Source organism: Pelodiscus sinensis, chromosome 18, assembly GCF_049634645.1.
Source record: "Pelodiscus sinensis isolate JC-2024 chromosome 18, ASM4963464v1, whole genome shotgun sequence".
Lineage (NCBI taxonomy): Eukaryota > Metazoa > Chordata > Testudines > Trionychidae > Pelodiscus > Pelodiscus sinensis.
The window spans coordinates 16,792,762-16,808,882 of NC_134728.1; the positions used below are offsets into that span (position 1 = coordinate 16,792,762).

The 16,121-nt window shown below is 38.9% G+C and overlaps 1 protein-coding gene across 11 annotated transcripts in view; it reads left to right on the plus strand.

Annotated features, from left to right (window-relative positions):
* Positions 1 to 7,826: 7,826 nt before the first annotated feature.
* Positions 7,827 to 16,121, plus strand: part of ZNF217 (zinc finger protein 217) — a 101,458-nt gene continuing 93,163 nt past the window's right edge. For 6 of the 11 annotated variants that reach the window (XR_012896514.1, XR_012896513.1, XR_012896515.1 and 3 more), the window contains exon 1: positions 7,961 to 8,422. The gene's annotated coding sequence lies outside the window, so the exon portion shown is untranslated. The other 5 variants (XM_075901180.1, XM_075901181.1, XM_006129421.4 and 2 more) reach the window with 5 other exon arrangements.

Sequence of the window (16,121 nt, forward strand, 5' to 3'; positions counted from 1 at the left end):
ATCAGGCAGATTTTTTGCATAAATGTACATTTTCCCAGTTTATTTGTATTAATTGTACAGGTACTCTGTGGTGAATAAATAACAGAATCCTGACCCCAAATACCTTGCAGGTTAAAAACACAACTCAGCAAAAAACAGAACATATGCAGACACAGTGGAGTGCTGCCATTGCAGAAAGAAAGCTTTGGGGCATAGGTGGGAGGTCAAAAGCTTGAGTTTGCTAGAATGGCAAATATTTTAGGAAATATGATAACTTGTAAATGTCTCAAAATAAACATGTTTATCACAGCTCAGCTTGCATTTGCTTTAATTCGTCATGTACATTGTGATAAGTAAACAAGGAAGTTACAGGACACAATATTTCAAAACTGTTAAATAAAGTTCATGCTGAATCAGAAAAAAATCAAAGACAAATGTAAAGCTTCAAATTATGAAATAAAGCTATTGTAAACATACCTGCCTATACTTGAAATTATGCATTTTCATTCACAGCACGTGCATATCACAGAAAGAAACAAACTGCAGTTTATTTTGCAGGATAAAAATAAAACCATTCATGTTGAATTCACTACATATCATGTAACTGAACCCACACATTCAAGTATTAAAATACCTACATGAGTGCACTTTTAAAGACTGCAGTAGTCCTTTTGGTCTAGAATGAAAAAAAAAAAAGCTGCTGCTGATTATAGAGGGAGACTGGTAACTGAATATGAGTTGAAGAGATAGTTACTAATACAGCAGGGAGGCACATTCTTGGTGGGGGAGGGGACGTGTAACCTCATGAATGGTTACAGAATCAGTAAGGAGGTACAGCATAAAATTGCTTCTTGGATTAACCGATGTTGCAAAAGCCTGATTGTTTGCAACTCTCTCATCACTCTGTCATCTGTGTCCTCACTTAGTAAACCTAATCATGTGAGCATGTTAGTCAAATCTGACACTGTGTCTAGCTACAGAACTGTCTCTGTAGCAGGCATTTCCTGTAAACATACTACTCTTTGAGGCAAAAACATAGAAGTCAGCTGACAGGATTGGCTTTTCTTTTACTCCTTGCCAAAATAAAAGAAATTTGTGGAACAGAGAGAGGTTAAAAAACAAACAAAACAAGTACACAAAGCACTGCAAAAGATTTCATCACAAGAATGTTTGTATATATAATGGTCCCCATCATCATATCTATTTGAGACGAACAAGAATGAATTTCAACACTGGAGAGGGAGGGAAATATTAATATCAATGTTACAAAAAGAAATTGGTGCATATAGATGAAGATCCAAATAGTCAAAAACAATGAATCAGGTGCCCAATACCACGAGGTGTGTTTTTTAAAAAAAATACATGTTGGTATATTTAAAAAAAAAATACATGTTGGTATATTTGAGCCTTTAGATTTCACATGGATCATGTCTTCAATATTTCCTCCACCATGAGAGCTAGAAATAATACTTTTTTTTTTAAATAAAAGCAAATCTTCTGATCACTTGCCTCCAGGATCAGGGGCTTTAAAAAAACCACCAAACTGTGGGAGGCTCACAATAACACTATAAGAATTGGCAGCGTTAGAGACATACAGGATGTCTGTGGCAGAGGTGAGATTAAGTTCAGATATCTTAAATCCCATTCCATCTGAATATGAATCTAAAGTAAAGGAGGCCCAACCCGAAACAGTGACTAAGCAGGTTTTCTACTCGGAGGTAGAGATTGAATAATTTATAGCTTATGGTGGGTGAGTTATTTAAAACTATTATCTACATTAACCTGTGATGGACTTAAGTTTGAGTGAAGGCTTCTTGTTGCTTAAGGTCTGGTGTCAATTGTCTCTTGGACAGTGCTTTCCCTTTGATGCACATACCAAGATCTTTACACTAAAATATTTTAAAAGTGTTGCAATGCAATTTAAAAAAACGATTTTGAATGATTGTATGGGAGAGGGAAATAGAAAGGGAAGCGACCTTATTTTATTTCTCTGTGGTGGGAAGAAGATTATCTTTCTTCTGGGTTTGCTGCTGTTTTTTAGATTGTGACTAAACTGAATTTGGTGAGCCTATGTATCAGCAAATAGCATTACACTACAAAGACTGTCCTATCAGTGCTCCCTGTGCATTAGTCTAGAAGTGTTCACTTCATACATAACACAAATTGTTGCAGTGATTGCAGAAAGAGAGCAAAAATCTTCAACATAAGGCAAAAGAAAAGTAAGAAAAATACGATTTTCACAGGTTCCCCTTTCCCTCATATCAAACATTTCCAGAGCCACGAGTATAAATCACAAAGACCATTATGACTAATCTTTAAAAACTAATATTTTCATTGCAGATGTCTAATGTTTTACTATATGATGCATTTAACAAAAGTGTTAACCTATTCTGGGCTTTTTGGTTTTCCGGAAACAATCTTTCTCTTTTCTTACTCATCACTTTTTTTTTGTGTGTGCTGATAACCTGATCTCTCTGACCTGCATTTCTATTTATAATATCGATTAGGATGCTACAGTTAGCCAGCCTTTTAAAAAACAAACCAAATCAAAACAACAAAATAAACAAAGCCAAGTTGTACCAGAAGATAAACCAAATTCACTGATCTGGCATTTAATTGTATTTACATTTAGAGCCCTGCAAACCTGTGCATATTCACTTTACATCTAGGTATCTGCATCTGTGGCCCATTTTTATGGATAGGAGTGCAGATACACATATTCTGTGTAGAACCCTGAAAATCTGCAGATACCTGTGAATATAAAGCAAGTATCTCAGGGGTGAGCAAAAGGACCTTTGCGGTCCTGTGAGGAGCCCACAGCACTTCAAAGTGTCATGTGCTCCTCGCAGGGCAGGAGGAGGCTTCCCATACTCCCCCGCCCCTGATTGGCCTGGGAGTGGTGGGGCATGCCAAGCCTCTTCCAGGGCATGGATGCCTAGTGGGAAGGGAAGGCAAAAGTACTCCCCCACCCCCAGACCAATCATTATCTGGGGGTGGGGTAACCCCACCCCTTCCAGTTTAGGCATTGCCCCTTCCTGCTTAGGACCCTCGCCCCTTCCAAATTTTTGAAGTGGCCCCAGGGCAAAAAGTATTGCCCACCCCTGAAATATCTGCAGCTCATTTTTGCTGATATAGATGTGGATACAGATACAAATTTTGTGCAGGAGGCCCCCGACTTGCGATGTGATTGGTTCCAGAGGAAGCGTCGCAAGTCGGGCGGATTGTAACTCGAACCCACATTTACAGAAGGCACCATGTGCCATCGTAAATGTGGTCCGAGGATGTATGTTGGGGGTTTCTGGCCCCTTCTGCATTTACAAAAATGGTTGTAAGTGCAGGGAGTCAGAACTCAGGCAGTCGCATCTCAGGGGCCTCCTGCATGCATGCAGGGCTCTGTTTACATTAACTTCACATGCTCTCATATCTCAAGGACAGAAGTTAACTGTACACTTTTATTCTGTGGTGCTCTTCCACACATGTAGCAAAATTTGTTTCTGCAGACTGAGGTTCCATTAAAATCAGCAGGAAGTGCATCTGCTTCAATGGACTGCTGAATATGGTCCGTGGTGGTATTACATGTTTAGACCCCACTTCTACAAACGATTCATGTGAGCAATGGCATTCATTTAGGGTGCGTCTACTCAGCACAGTTATTTCAGAATAACAGCCGTTATTCTGAAATAACAATGCAAGCATCTACACAGCAATTCCGTTATTTCGAAATAAATTCGAAATAACGGACAGCTTATTCCAATTTCTGTGAATCTCATTCCACAAGGAATAATACCTCTTCCAAAACTGCTATTTCAAAATAGCTGTATTGCGGACGTTCCACTGCTGCGATTTCAAAATAGCTCCTTCCTAAGGCCATTCAAAGTAATAACTCTCCAGTGCTTCCTGATGCTCTAAATCGAGGTAGTGCATCCACATTAGGGTAGCCTACCTCGGACTGATTTCAAGATTTCCTCATAATATAGATACACTATTTCAAAATAAGCTATTTCAGAGTATTTCTTCTGGAATAGCTTATTCCAAAATAAGTGTGCAGAGTAAATGTATCCTTACAGAAGACTACTCATGTCAAACAAGTTATGCATACGTTTGCAGGACTGGAGCCTATGTTTAAAATTTATATATAAAGAAGCATTGCAATATCACAATCTTTTCTCCAGTTATTGCATATCATAATGGACTCAAATATATGCAGCTTCTGTATTTCCTCTTACATCATGCTTACGCTCACTATAGGTAATAGCCTGATCCCAGTGAGATCAATGGAACACCCATCCCCCTTCAAATCATTAAAGCAAGATTTCATCCCAGAAGAGTTTAAAAAAAAAAACCAACCAAACAAACAAACGGAAAAAAACCCCAACGCTTGTTTATGTGTCTCTAGCTCAAGCAATGTTGCCAACTTTTGCAATTTTATTGTGTCTCATGATATATGGTGTTTTCCTGAAACTTGCAAATATGAATGTTAAAAGCTCTAAAACATTTGGAGTTGGCAGCACAGTCACACACAAAGATTAAGGCTACAGTATGCTACTTAATGCTCTGTTATGTTGCTGCCATCTTGAAGTTCCGGCAACATGCTACAAAATTCTATAAAGGTGCACAAACACCTCACTAAATAAATAATAGAGTTAAAAAAATACCTAAAAGGCTGATCCTGCATTTAAGTCTGTATTTGGTCAACCACCGCATCCCCCAAAACTTCCACTGAGACTCTTCACAAAGTTAGTGGCAAAATTGAGGCTTAAAGTTGCAAAAAAGAACAAACAAAAAAACCTACCCATTGAAACAATACTCTGCATTAACAATTCAAAGAGCCTAATCCTGTAAGATGATCCATATAGGGATATTTTGACTTCGAGGGGCTCCGTGTGGGAACAGGGGGTCTTCCTCTCTGAGCAGTTTACAGGGTTAGGATATAGGAATATAAATAAACTTTTAAAGTTAGCCCTTGTTATCAAGCTATTGCCTAGGCCAGTGGTCTCCAACCTTTTAAAGCACAAGATCACTTTTTGAATTTAAGTCAGTCCAGGATCTACCTCAAACCCAAATCCCCCTGCTCCACCCCTTTGCTGAGGACCCGCTGCTCTCACTCTATAAATATGGGGTACAGAGGAGGGGGACAGTGTGACATCAATGACCCCTGCCTCTGTTTCCCCCACCCTGCACAACAAGCAGGAAGCTCCCAGGGGCAGCTCTGAGGCTCAGGGCAGGAGCAGCTGGGCAGTGGTAGGAGGGGCAGCTGAAGTGCCAGTGCTTGATAGTCTCCCTGCCAAACCGGTTAGGATCACCTGTCAGAGGCTCTAAGATCTACCGGTAGATCCCGATCTACTGGTTGGTGACCACTGGCCTAGGCTACACTAGAGGGATTTTTCCCCAAGCCAATGACTAATGAAACACAGAACACAAGTAGGGAAAGCATTGTTCTTTAAAGACCATCCAGTAGAATAGCTCTTTGTCTGCCAGTAACTGTCATTTCCTCTGCTCAGAGCCATCAATGAGGTAAAAATCCAGGTAAGCAAGATAGCATATTAAAAGTTTGAAAAAGGTGTTTGCTTGATCCTACGACTGTTTAATTTACACCACTGTCAATTTTCATTTCGGCTGCGTCTAGACTGGCATGATTTTCCGGAAATGCTTTTAATAGAAAAGTTTTCAGTAAAAAGCATTTTTGGAACAGAGCGTCAGATTGGCACGGACGCTTTTCTGCAAAAGCACTTTTTGCGGAAAAGCATCCATGACAATCTAGATGCGCTTTTCCGCAAAAAAGCCCCAACTGCCATTTTCGCGATCGGGGCTTTTTTGCGGAAAACAAATCTGAGCTGTTTACACTGGCCCTTTTGTGCAAAAGCTTTGCACAAAAGGGACTTTTGCCTGAACGGGAGCAAAATAGTATTTCCGCAAGAAGCACTGATTTCTTACAGTAGGAAGTCAGTGCTTTTGCGGAAATTCAAGCGGCTAGTGTAGACAGCTAGCAAGTTTTTCCAGAAAAGCGGCTGATTTTCTGGAAAAAATGGCCAGTCTAGACACAGCCTTCTAGTTTAATACTGGGGCCCAGTTTTGGCTAGGAGAACAAATTGTGGTTTAAAAATTAATAGCTAGCACATCAGTTTTAGTGCATCAACGTTAGGGATTTCCTCTGTTTAAAACAGAATAATTTTAAAATGATACACATAGGGCCTATTAGAAACATGGGTCTGATCCAAAGCCCACTGAAGTGTAGGACTGATTTCAATGAGCTGTAATTCAAGTCTCTTAAACTGTCTCCAGGAAAACAAGAGAAGCAACCCAACTGGGAACTCACTCCTCCCTCACATCATTCACTTCAATAAGGTGCTAACATCAGGGGCCAGCTGAGACTGCTAAATGCTTTGCTAACAGTATTATGAGTTCGATTTAATTATAGCATCTAAAACACAGTTGGAGCACAGACACTTAAATATTATTTTATCTCTCCTTTACTTGCTTCTTTACTGAGTTTATTCCACTTTGGCATACAGTACAGGCTAAAATCTTTTTAAAGAAACATAAGTCACCAACATCAGCAACTGAGTAAGTTTATTTGAGCAACCATCATATGTTGCAAGAGTGTGGAATAAGCTCATGTTCTCTTTTCTTTTAGTGTTACCATTTCTTTCCACTAGGTATGTTCCAAAATCCTCTTTCATTAATTTTTCACTAATTTTCTTAAGCAAGACTGTGATGACTCGCAGTACATTGTGTATCTGCTGCCTTCTTTTATATGGGTGTGTTTCTCTGCTGTGTAAAAATGTGAATCTGTTCTAAACTTTAATTATTCTGCAGTAGCCAGTGGTCATCTGGAGACTACTAGCAAGATAAAAAAATGTCTCTGTTTTCCCAGAATGATCACAACAGGAAGCTAATGAAAAACTCACATGTATGTTATTCACATTTACCATGGTATAGTGTAATGGAAGTTAGCAAAACAATGAGCCTTATAATACTGCTATTGTGGACTATTAATCTAGATTATATTGTGTGCTTGTGTATAATATATATAAAGCCTTACAATATACTAGAATAATAGTTCCTTTATGTGTTTTGTAATTCAGGAAGATAGCTATCTTCCTGAATTACAAAACACATAAAAGAATGAAAACTAATTTGCCCTTGATTTCTTAGCCATTTAAGAGAAATATAGAAGCAAGTAATCCTATTCTTACACAGCTCCCTCAAAATGGAGTTATTGGATAGCACAAAGAAAACAACTCAAATGGTGTTAATGGCCCCCATTCCACAGCAAAATTAAAGATTGGTCTGATTTTTCAGAGGAGCTGAGCACCCCTTTTTGTCAACAAGAGCTGTAGTTGCACAGCACCCCTGGGAATCAGGCCAAAAAGGAGCAATTATTCCTTAGCACTTTAAGGGCAGTTTATGTCTCTTTCCAGCCTAACCTACTAATTATTCAATGTATTTACAATTTAAAAAATATTTTGCACTCTGCATCTGCTCCCTTCCTCCCCCTTGAGTCTTCCCTTTTCTGCCCCCTCCATATCAACTGCTCCCCTTTTGCCCCTTCTCCTACATTCCCTCCCTGTCCTGCCCTCTGCTCCACCCCTTTTGCCCCCTACACCTCCCCTATCTGTTCTACCGCCACTATCTCTCCAGCCAACTCCCTAGTTTCTTTCTCTTCTCCTCCCCAACCTCCCCCCTTTACATTTCCCTAGCTCCACCCCCAGTGGAGCGCTGCAAGGCGGTTGAAGAAGGAAAAGCAAGGGGAGGGGCCTTCTAGTGGGCGGGGCTACGGAGAGGGGGCGTGGCTCGAGGGGGGGGGCGGCACAACAGCTGCGGGTGGAGGGGAGTAATTTATTACAAACAGTGGCCCGAGCGCGCTGGCGCAGCCGAGCCTGGGCTCCTTTCAGCAGCATTCGCGGCGCTGTTGCCCTCTCTTCCCCCCCCCCCCCCCGCAGGATGCCGGCTGGGGAGGCGACTCGCTCCCAGGTGAGGGCGGGCGTTCAACTCAGGACACCCCCCAACGGGGTCCCAGCTTCTCAGGGGACCCACAGCACCCCCTCGTGAGAAGGGGGAGGGGTGTGCATACATGGGGGGGCCTCATGCGAAGAGGACGTACCCCTCCCCCAGAAGGAGCAGGCGCGGGAGATAGGGCGTTGTTCTGCATCTTAAATCCGTGAGGTGGCCCATCACCGTGGTATCTTGGCGCCTTCCTTCTTTCTCCAGGAGGTGGGGGAGAGGTATTGGTTCTTCCCCAGTTGGGGGGCAGGTGTGTGTTGGGGGGGGAAGCACATAACCCTCCCCTTCCCCTCCACCTGAGCAGAGGCGAAAAGAGGGGCAGGTGTGTGGAAGTAAAGCACAACAGCCCCCCATCCCTCCCTTTCTTTTTTTCATTCAAGCCCCAACTCTCGTGTTTGTCCGTTTCATCCTCCAGCCGGCAATTGAGAAGGAACAGCAGGTAAAAAAATCTCTTCCTTTACTCTCTCCCCCCCCCCCGCCCCACCCGGCTGATCTTCATCCCAGAACCCCTTGGGAGGGAGGAAGAGGAGGAAGGAAAAAAAGGCAGAGCAAGACTCTTCTCTCGTCTTTTCCCTCCCACCTATAAAGTTGTCGATCTCTGATTTCCCTCTCTGCAGCTTGGGATCCCCTCCCTCCGTGCCCCCCCTTCTCCCACTTACTCTGTGTAAGTAGGTGCTTCAAACTTCCATTATATACCTGGGTATTTGTTTTAAATATTCAAAATGTCGACTTTTTTTCGGGGGGGGGGGGGCGGGAGGGAAGAGAAGAGAACATTTCTTTGTGAGTCAGGGATGTTCCTGGAAGAAGGGTTTGGTTTGTAGTGTGTGTGGCTTATCGGGGGGCGGAGGAGAAGAGATTTGGTAATGAAAAGTTTATTGATCAGTCTTGTCAGTTTCTTTTTGTTTCATTTTACTGCCTGATATGTGAAGTCTGAGAAGCTCCTGATGATGTATTGGGTATTGTGCTTCTTTTCTTTTGCTTTAAACTATGGGAAATAGGAAGTTTTAAAAATAAATAAATAAACCCCCACTGGTTTCTACAACAACAAAAGACGTTTCCAAACGAGGACAATACAGTTCTTTAAGTGTTCGGAGATTTGATTTCACTCCCCTTTCTTAATATCCGTTGGGCGATATTGGGTTTTTAAAAAATGATTGTATGTATTTCTATTCCGTGTGTGTGTGTGTGTGGGGGGGGGGGGTTGGTTTTGTTTCACATACAGAAATTCTAAAGCCAAAGCAAGCTCTTCTGTATGGGCTCTAGTGAGCCATCCTATAAAATATGGTGTGTGACTTCTTGTAAGTGTTTGAATTGAAGTGTAATAGTTCTGAAGTGGTAGCCAACAAAATCTCTTTAAGTTGAGTTATTGATCTACTGATGAAAGGAGTTTGAATTTGAAAAGGGCTTCGTTTAGTGTGTTTAAAGGTTTTTTGAATTATTTTAAGGTATCGGTGGTAGTTTGTTTGTAAAATGACCTTGAAAGCTTATAATCTACATCAGTTTCCACTCGGTGGGTATGAGGAGAGGCAGCACTAGAAGGATCTAGTGCAAAGCAAAAATAGAAATAGGAACTAAGTAGATGCAGGGAGATGTTTTGTGATAGAAGTATGTGAAAAGGGAAGTTTCTGTAAGTGTGTATGAGAGAACGGGGAAATAACGCAGTTTCAAATGCAATTAGAGAAGATATTCTTCACATTTTATTAGGCCTTGAATGTAGGACTGATATGATCTGGAAGACGCAGAAATAAAACGCCTAACTACAAGTTGAATAGCAAGCATTGACTTGCTGACCAGTGCTTACATTGTTGGGGGCTGGTTTTGTGTCTGCAAAGGTATCAGAACACAGGACTATAACAATAGCTTGCAAATGCTTTCACGCCATGTTTTATTACTCTTAAGAGCTCTTTTATTAAGTTAGGTTTGGGAATCAAAGTAATACTCTTAATTTGTGATGTATTTAAACATTTTCCTGGATAATATGAAAGAGCAATTGCAAATAAGTAGGAAACTACATTCTTCAGCAAAGGGAGGAAGAAGAGTCAAGTAGTATGTTTTTAAAATCCTACTAGCTTTGTGAAACGGAGTAAATATTTAATATCTGTAGCAATGCTAGTTCGTGATGGATCATTAATGACTTCATTAATCTAATATTAACGGCTCTTCTATATTATAGAGAATACTGAATCTCTAGACTTAATATTTGAAATTCATTACATCTTTTGGCCTTTTCTTGGAAATCATTGAAATTTCAGGTTGTAAGTTTTAAGTTCTGAAGTTATTTGCTATTCCTCCTTATAAATGTGGCTATTATCAATAATTATTTTTTTTGACCTACAGCCAGGCAAACTATTGCCTATGCTGGAGTTACTGATTTGTGTATGTTTTACTTTTTTTTTTTTTTTTTTTTTTTTTTGTGGGGTTGGATGGAGGTGGGAAAGTTAGGTCTTTGGGAATCATTGATGTGTAGTATTGGTATTTAAGAACAGTAGATCTGATTTTAGTTAAGGGTGATTCAGTTATGTCTTCATCACTTTGGAGTTGCCTAAATGACTTGACGTGAGATTAAGCACAACAAAAGAAAAGGCAGGATAACAGCTGCCTTCCAGTGCTGGAGCAGAAGTGTTCTTAGCAGGAAGGCATTTTACCTTTTTAGTATTGTGTGGTGGTGTCAAGTAAGTTAGAATGTTCATATGATATATTATGAATATAACGGGTAACTTTTTAGTGTGAGATGCACTGTTTAAATGTTAGCATGAAAATAAACTTGTATTTAAAAACATTCTCTTAGCATCTGTTGTTAAATCCAGTATTTATCTCTTAACTTTTCACTCAAAAAGTAGCAAACGTTCACCACTAGTTTGTACTTGCTTACTGTGTGGTAAGAACTTTAAGGTGTGTCCTTAATGGCAGCTTAATGATGATTCTTGCCGAGAAGTCTTGTTTATTTTAGGTAGATGTTTTATACAGAATTTCCAGTGAGACAAATACTACTACATTGACTGGACTCTCTCTTTCTGAAAACTGATTGTAAAATCTACAAGAATAACTTTACCATGCTGTAATCAGTTTATTTTTAAAGAATTCATTAAAGCTCACTACATTGAGACCTTTTTCACTTCCTTTACTAAACATATTCTCAGATACTACATATACTTTAAATATACACACACAGAGGTTTAATGTAAATCAGCATATTCTTGATCTACCTTATTTGTCAAAATGAAAAGACATTTTTGTTCAAAAAGGGTGTGAAATTTTCGGGGTTGTTTACAATAAAACTAGTGTCCTGTGTTTCTTGTAAAGAAGGCTACTATAATAAGCTTCTAGCTTCAGAGATTTGGATCAGGACTTGATAGATCAGGGGTTTTTGCTTTGTTTTGGTAGGGGGGAAGAGAGAAGCAAGGAAGGTGAAGACAAGCAGTGAGGGTGGGTAGAAAGAGGAAGCTAATCAACTTCAGCATCTTTATCAGACCATCTGACACAAGGTTACTTCATTTTAGCTTCTAGATTTCTTTAAACCCAGAACTACCTTCTGAACACTAATTTCTAATATTCAAAATATTTGTCAAAACTATCTTATTTCATAATGTTGTGAATTTAAAGTTGCATAGATAAGATTGCTTGGGGTTTTTAAAACCAAAAAAAATTAAGTGTAAGTTATCACTGAACAGCAAAAGTGGTTCAAAAGAAAACTCTTGATTTCACTTAACTTTCAAAATGGGGATTACTGTACATTTTGAGTAACAAGAACCTGAGGTTTTGTAATTAAGAAGCTCTGAGGGATGTAACCTTTTTATGTCAATCTTTCCTGTCCTGATTCTTGATGCAATGAATGTCTTAGTACAAGACTTCCATACAAAGTATAGAATACTCTATACTTCAAAAAAATATTAAAACTGTTGCTGATGAGTGGGCAAACAGCTGGGTTTTTTTTCTTACCCTTTAGAGGTAAAGTTCTCTTCTCTTTCTTTAGGAGAATCTGGAAGAAGAGTTTGACCTTTGAACTCTCACACACTCTTCCACACTGCTTTCAGGATGATTAAATAACTAAGGATATTTGCCAGTGTTACGCTTATCTCATTTAAAGTTCTTTAATACCTAACAGTTCCCTTTTTAAAAAATATAGTAAAAATAGCATATTTCTGCGAGAGGGGAGCCATTAACCTGGCTTACCACCCTATCTTTATTTGTCAGGAGTCCAATAAGATGCTTGTTTCTGCTTTACATAATACATTTGTTTCAAATTGTCTCAAACATGCTATTTACTTGTAATGGACTCTTCAGCATTTTCACTTTTGCAACTGAAGTGACCTTTAAAAAGCTCAGAAGCTCTTTTTCTATTGCATGAGCAGGATTAGGACCCTGTTGTGCTTGGTACTGTGCAGTCACATAGAAGGACATGGTTCATGTCCCAATAACTTTACAACCTAAGATAGGAGGGTATAGGATACAATCAAACTACATACAAGTCTAAAATATATATTTTATACTATACACTACTGCCTCTCAGCCTGCATTTAGTTGCGAAATTTCTCGTAGGTGTCACCAGAAGGAAGTGATTCTTGAGGGATTTGGAAACAAGTTTGCTTTATAAAACAAAAATAAAACTGAAACAGTTTGAAGTAGAATAAAATTTAAATGTTCACTTCATTGCTGATTAAAACAAAATCATATGCCAAGATTGGTACTTGTTAAATAGATAGATACAGTCTTGCAATACCTTCATTATGGTCATATGACTTCATTGAGGGGGAAAAAGTTATGAATCTATTATGCTGCTATATCTCGTTTTATTCTTTGTTGGTATATTTGTTGAGTCTAGAAAGTTGACATTAGTTATCTTTCTAATTGGAGATTTAAACTGGTGGCATGGTGTTTGCAGTGTATGTGTTGGGTGAGGAACCAATAAGAATGAAAGCAGCTGAGAAAAGGTTATAAAGGTACTGATTTTAACTAAGTAGAATGAGTTTTAAATCCTTGCAGAAGATGGGATCAGTTACCAAATGGCCTTTAATGGTATATTTCAAGAGAAAGTATAAGAAGAAATATCATAATTGTATATAATATGTGGAATATTTGGCATATCCTATTTTGAGAACTTGGGCTTTAGGGACTTATGTGGCTTTTTAAAATAAAGGGTGCGAGTGAATGATTGACTGGGTAACTATTTTCCTAATAGATACAATAGGCTTTATGTAAATAAAAGTATCAAAGTCTGGTTTTGTTTATGCATAATAGGCATACTAACCTATTGCACCGAAAAATGTGTAAGTACAATTCTGACATTCTATAGATAACTAAAGACTGGTCATTATTCAAGTATCCCAACTTTACTTTGTATTGAGTCTTGTTCTTTTCTCGAAAGAGTTGTTATGGAGGTTCCTGATTTATGCCGGTTTCTATGTAGATATTTATTTAGAGGTGTGGTGAGGAGTGGGGGGAGAGTGTTGGTACTGAAAACCACGTGTAGTTTGCTATTTTACTGTGAGTGTATGGTGTGTTGGGGGAGAGGGGTAGTATAAATTAGATACACAGACTTGTGGTTTTAACTGGCTGTTGTGGTATTCATTTTTCCTCCCTAGTAAAATAAAACTTCACATTGCTGTCTAATACTTTTAAAGATCAACATTTTGGGGGCCTTTCTTTAAAATCCCACTGCTGTAGAATAGTGTACAATGCAATTTAGATTTGCAAGCTTTTACTTCATAATATACTACTATTCTCTTTATTGCATACATCCATTAATTTGATACTAATACATTGATGTCTTGGATATGTGGGGCAGTTCAGATTTGTCACACATCTCTGTAGAGCATGGACAAGCTACAGGTTTCTGCTCTAATATCTTCTTCCTGAATAGAAAATAAGCAACTAGATCTGTGTCCTGTCTTGTTTTCTGGCATGTGTGTTTTTTGTGTTTGTTTGTTTTGTGGTGGCTTTTTTTTTTTTGCACCATCAGTCTCTCACTTTGTGGTTGGAGTGTGTGTGTGTGGGGGGGGGAGGGGGGTAGGAGTTTGATTTAGAGACTATGAACTTTTTTAAATGGTGAAACCAGCAAACAGTTTTAGATAAGCGTTGAAAACCATTAAGTCCAAATTCAGGTGATACATGAAAAATGATGCTCACTTAATGTCTCTTGCTTGAGTGCATATTCTGCTCAGATTGCTGTTGAAAAAGGGGTCTGAGGGCCTGCCAGTGCTGCCCATCTGACTGCAAGTATCTCTTTCCAATGCTGGTTCCTCAAAGGACCTTTTATTCCACAAGCAAAAAAGTAATTTACCAAGGCAAAGAGTAACTTTGGTTATTCCTATGATCTCTTCAGCTGTACAGTCTAAAGGGATATAAGTTTCCCCATACTGGAAGTTCTGGGGCAGTTTTTGGATATCTTTGGCAGGAAAGCAGTTATGTCTCAGTTATAGGGAACTGAAGCTGACTAACTCTTATCCACTAAGAAGGGCTGACATCCTGTTACATTCTTGTAAAGACTATTTTTTTCTCCAAATTGAATTAAGAAAACTAAATATAATATGTCCTATGAAATCAGCTTTAAACTATCTTGCTTTACTAAGGCTACCTGCCTTGTGTGGAGAGAACAAGATAGCTAATTTGGAAGGTAAAGGTTTTGTGCTAGTTTAAATACAGGATTTTTCTTGCCTTAATGGAATTGCATCCTCACATTTCGCTGCTGCCATGAATCATAACTTAAACACTGATTGATCAGTATAGCTGTTTTTGATGGTTCTTACCATGTGTTTTGCTTCTTCATGATGCCTCAAGTATACTCTTTCATGGATTATACAAAATCTTTCCATCATTCTGCCCAAATGATAAAAGGAAAAGTTGGCAGTCAAAATTTAGGGACTTTTAAAAACAAATCCTTAACTTGTATCATTGTAATCAAAATGCCAAGAATTGGACACACTAGCATTCACCACTGCTCAGCTTGTGAAAAATTATGCAAGCTTATACCTTTTGATCTTCTTGGTTAAAAGATGCAGACATTCTGTGTAGAGTGTCTCTTTAACGTTTTGAGAGACAACAGAGGTCTCTGTTGAGTACCTTCAGAGATAAAATTCTTGTTTCTATAGTACAGACTTCAAAATGGTTGAAGTTATTAATAGTCATTCACTGCTATTCTTTCCAGTTGGACATGGCTCCAAAGAGGGAAATGGCTGACTTAAACTTCATAGATACGTTAGATTGCATAAGTGTATGTAAAATTACAGTATGAGAACTTTCATTAACTGTTCTCCAGTCCTAAGCGTTCAAACATTCTTTTTATCCACCCTTCTCCCTAAGGTGCATATGGTGTCCGCCAGTTTCCCCCATTTATTTCTATGTTCGCTGATATGTTCAGGCTTGTCAAACTGATGGATTTGGCTGTTCTCCATTCTTAAGTGTCATGTTTCATTTTCCTCTTTCCAGGTGATGTTCATATTATCTCTTAACTCAGATGCCATATAAGTGGCATCCTTAATCATGTCCTAAATATGTCCATCATTGTCTTAGCTTTTTTTGAGGCTTTATATTGACTTGCTCTATGTAGAATTTTTGAAGTTGCATGAAATTCTTCCAATAGACTACAAACAAGCATTTATTTTTTATTTGATCGTATTAATTTCTGTTATAGATATTCATGACTTTGTTCCAGAAGAGAAGGACGTGTATGATGCTGGTGGTAAAGATTCATATATTTGAACATCAGCTTCTGTATAGTGAATACTTTGAAAATTGGTGTGGCTTGGGCTTCTACTTCCTCATATCTGTATTGGTATCAGCAGGGCTTGCTGAGCTATGGCTCGCCAGCTGCGCGGTTTGCCATTCTGCGCATGCGCAAATCGTTCTGCGCATATGCAGATTGCTCGGAGCTGGTTCTTCCAGGATGTAATCTACTCGCCACAGGCGAGTAGATTACATTGTTTGTCGAGCCCTGGGTATCAGAAACCCAATGGTGTAAAACTAGAAAAATCTAATTATAGAAAATAAACTCTCAATTCATGCATATAAAAGAAAAAACATGAACTGCTTTTAAGGGAGTTAGTGAACTGGCTTTTAATTTTTTTTCCTAAAGGAACTTGCACATGGAGAATTAATTGTAAGACCAATAATGACTTTCTTCAACTGTCCATGAAGTTTAA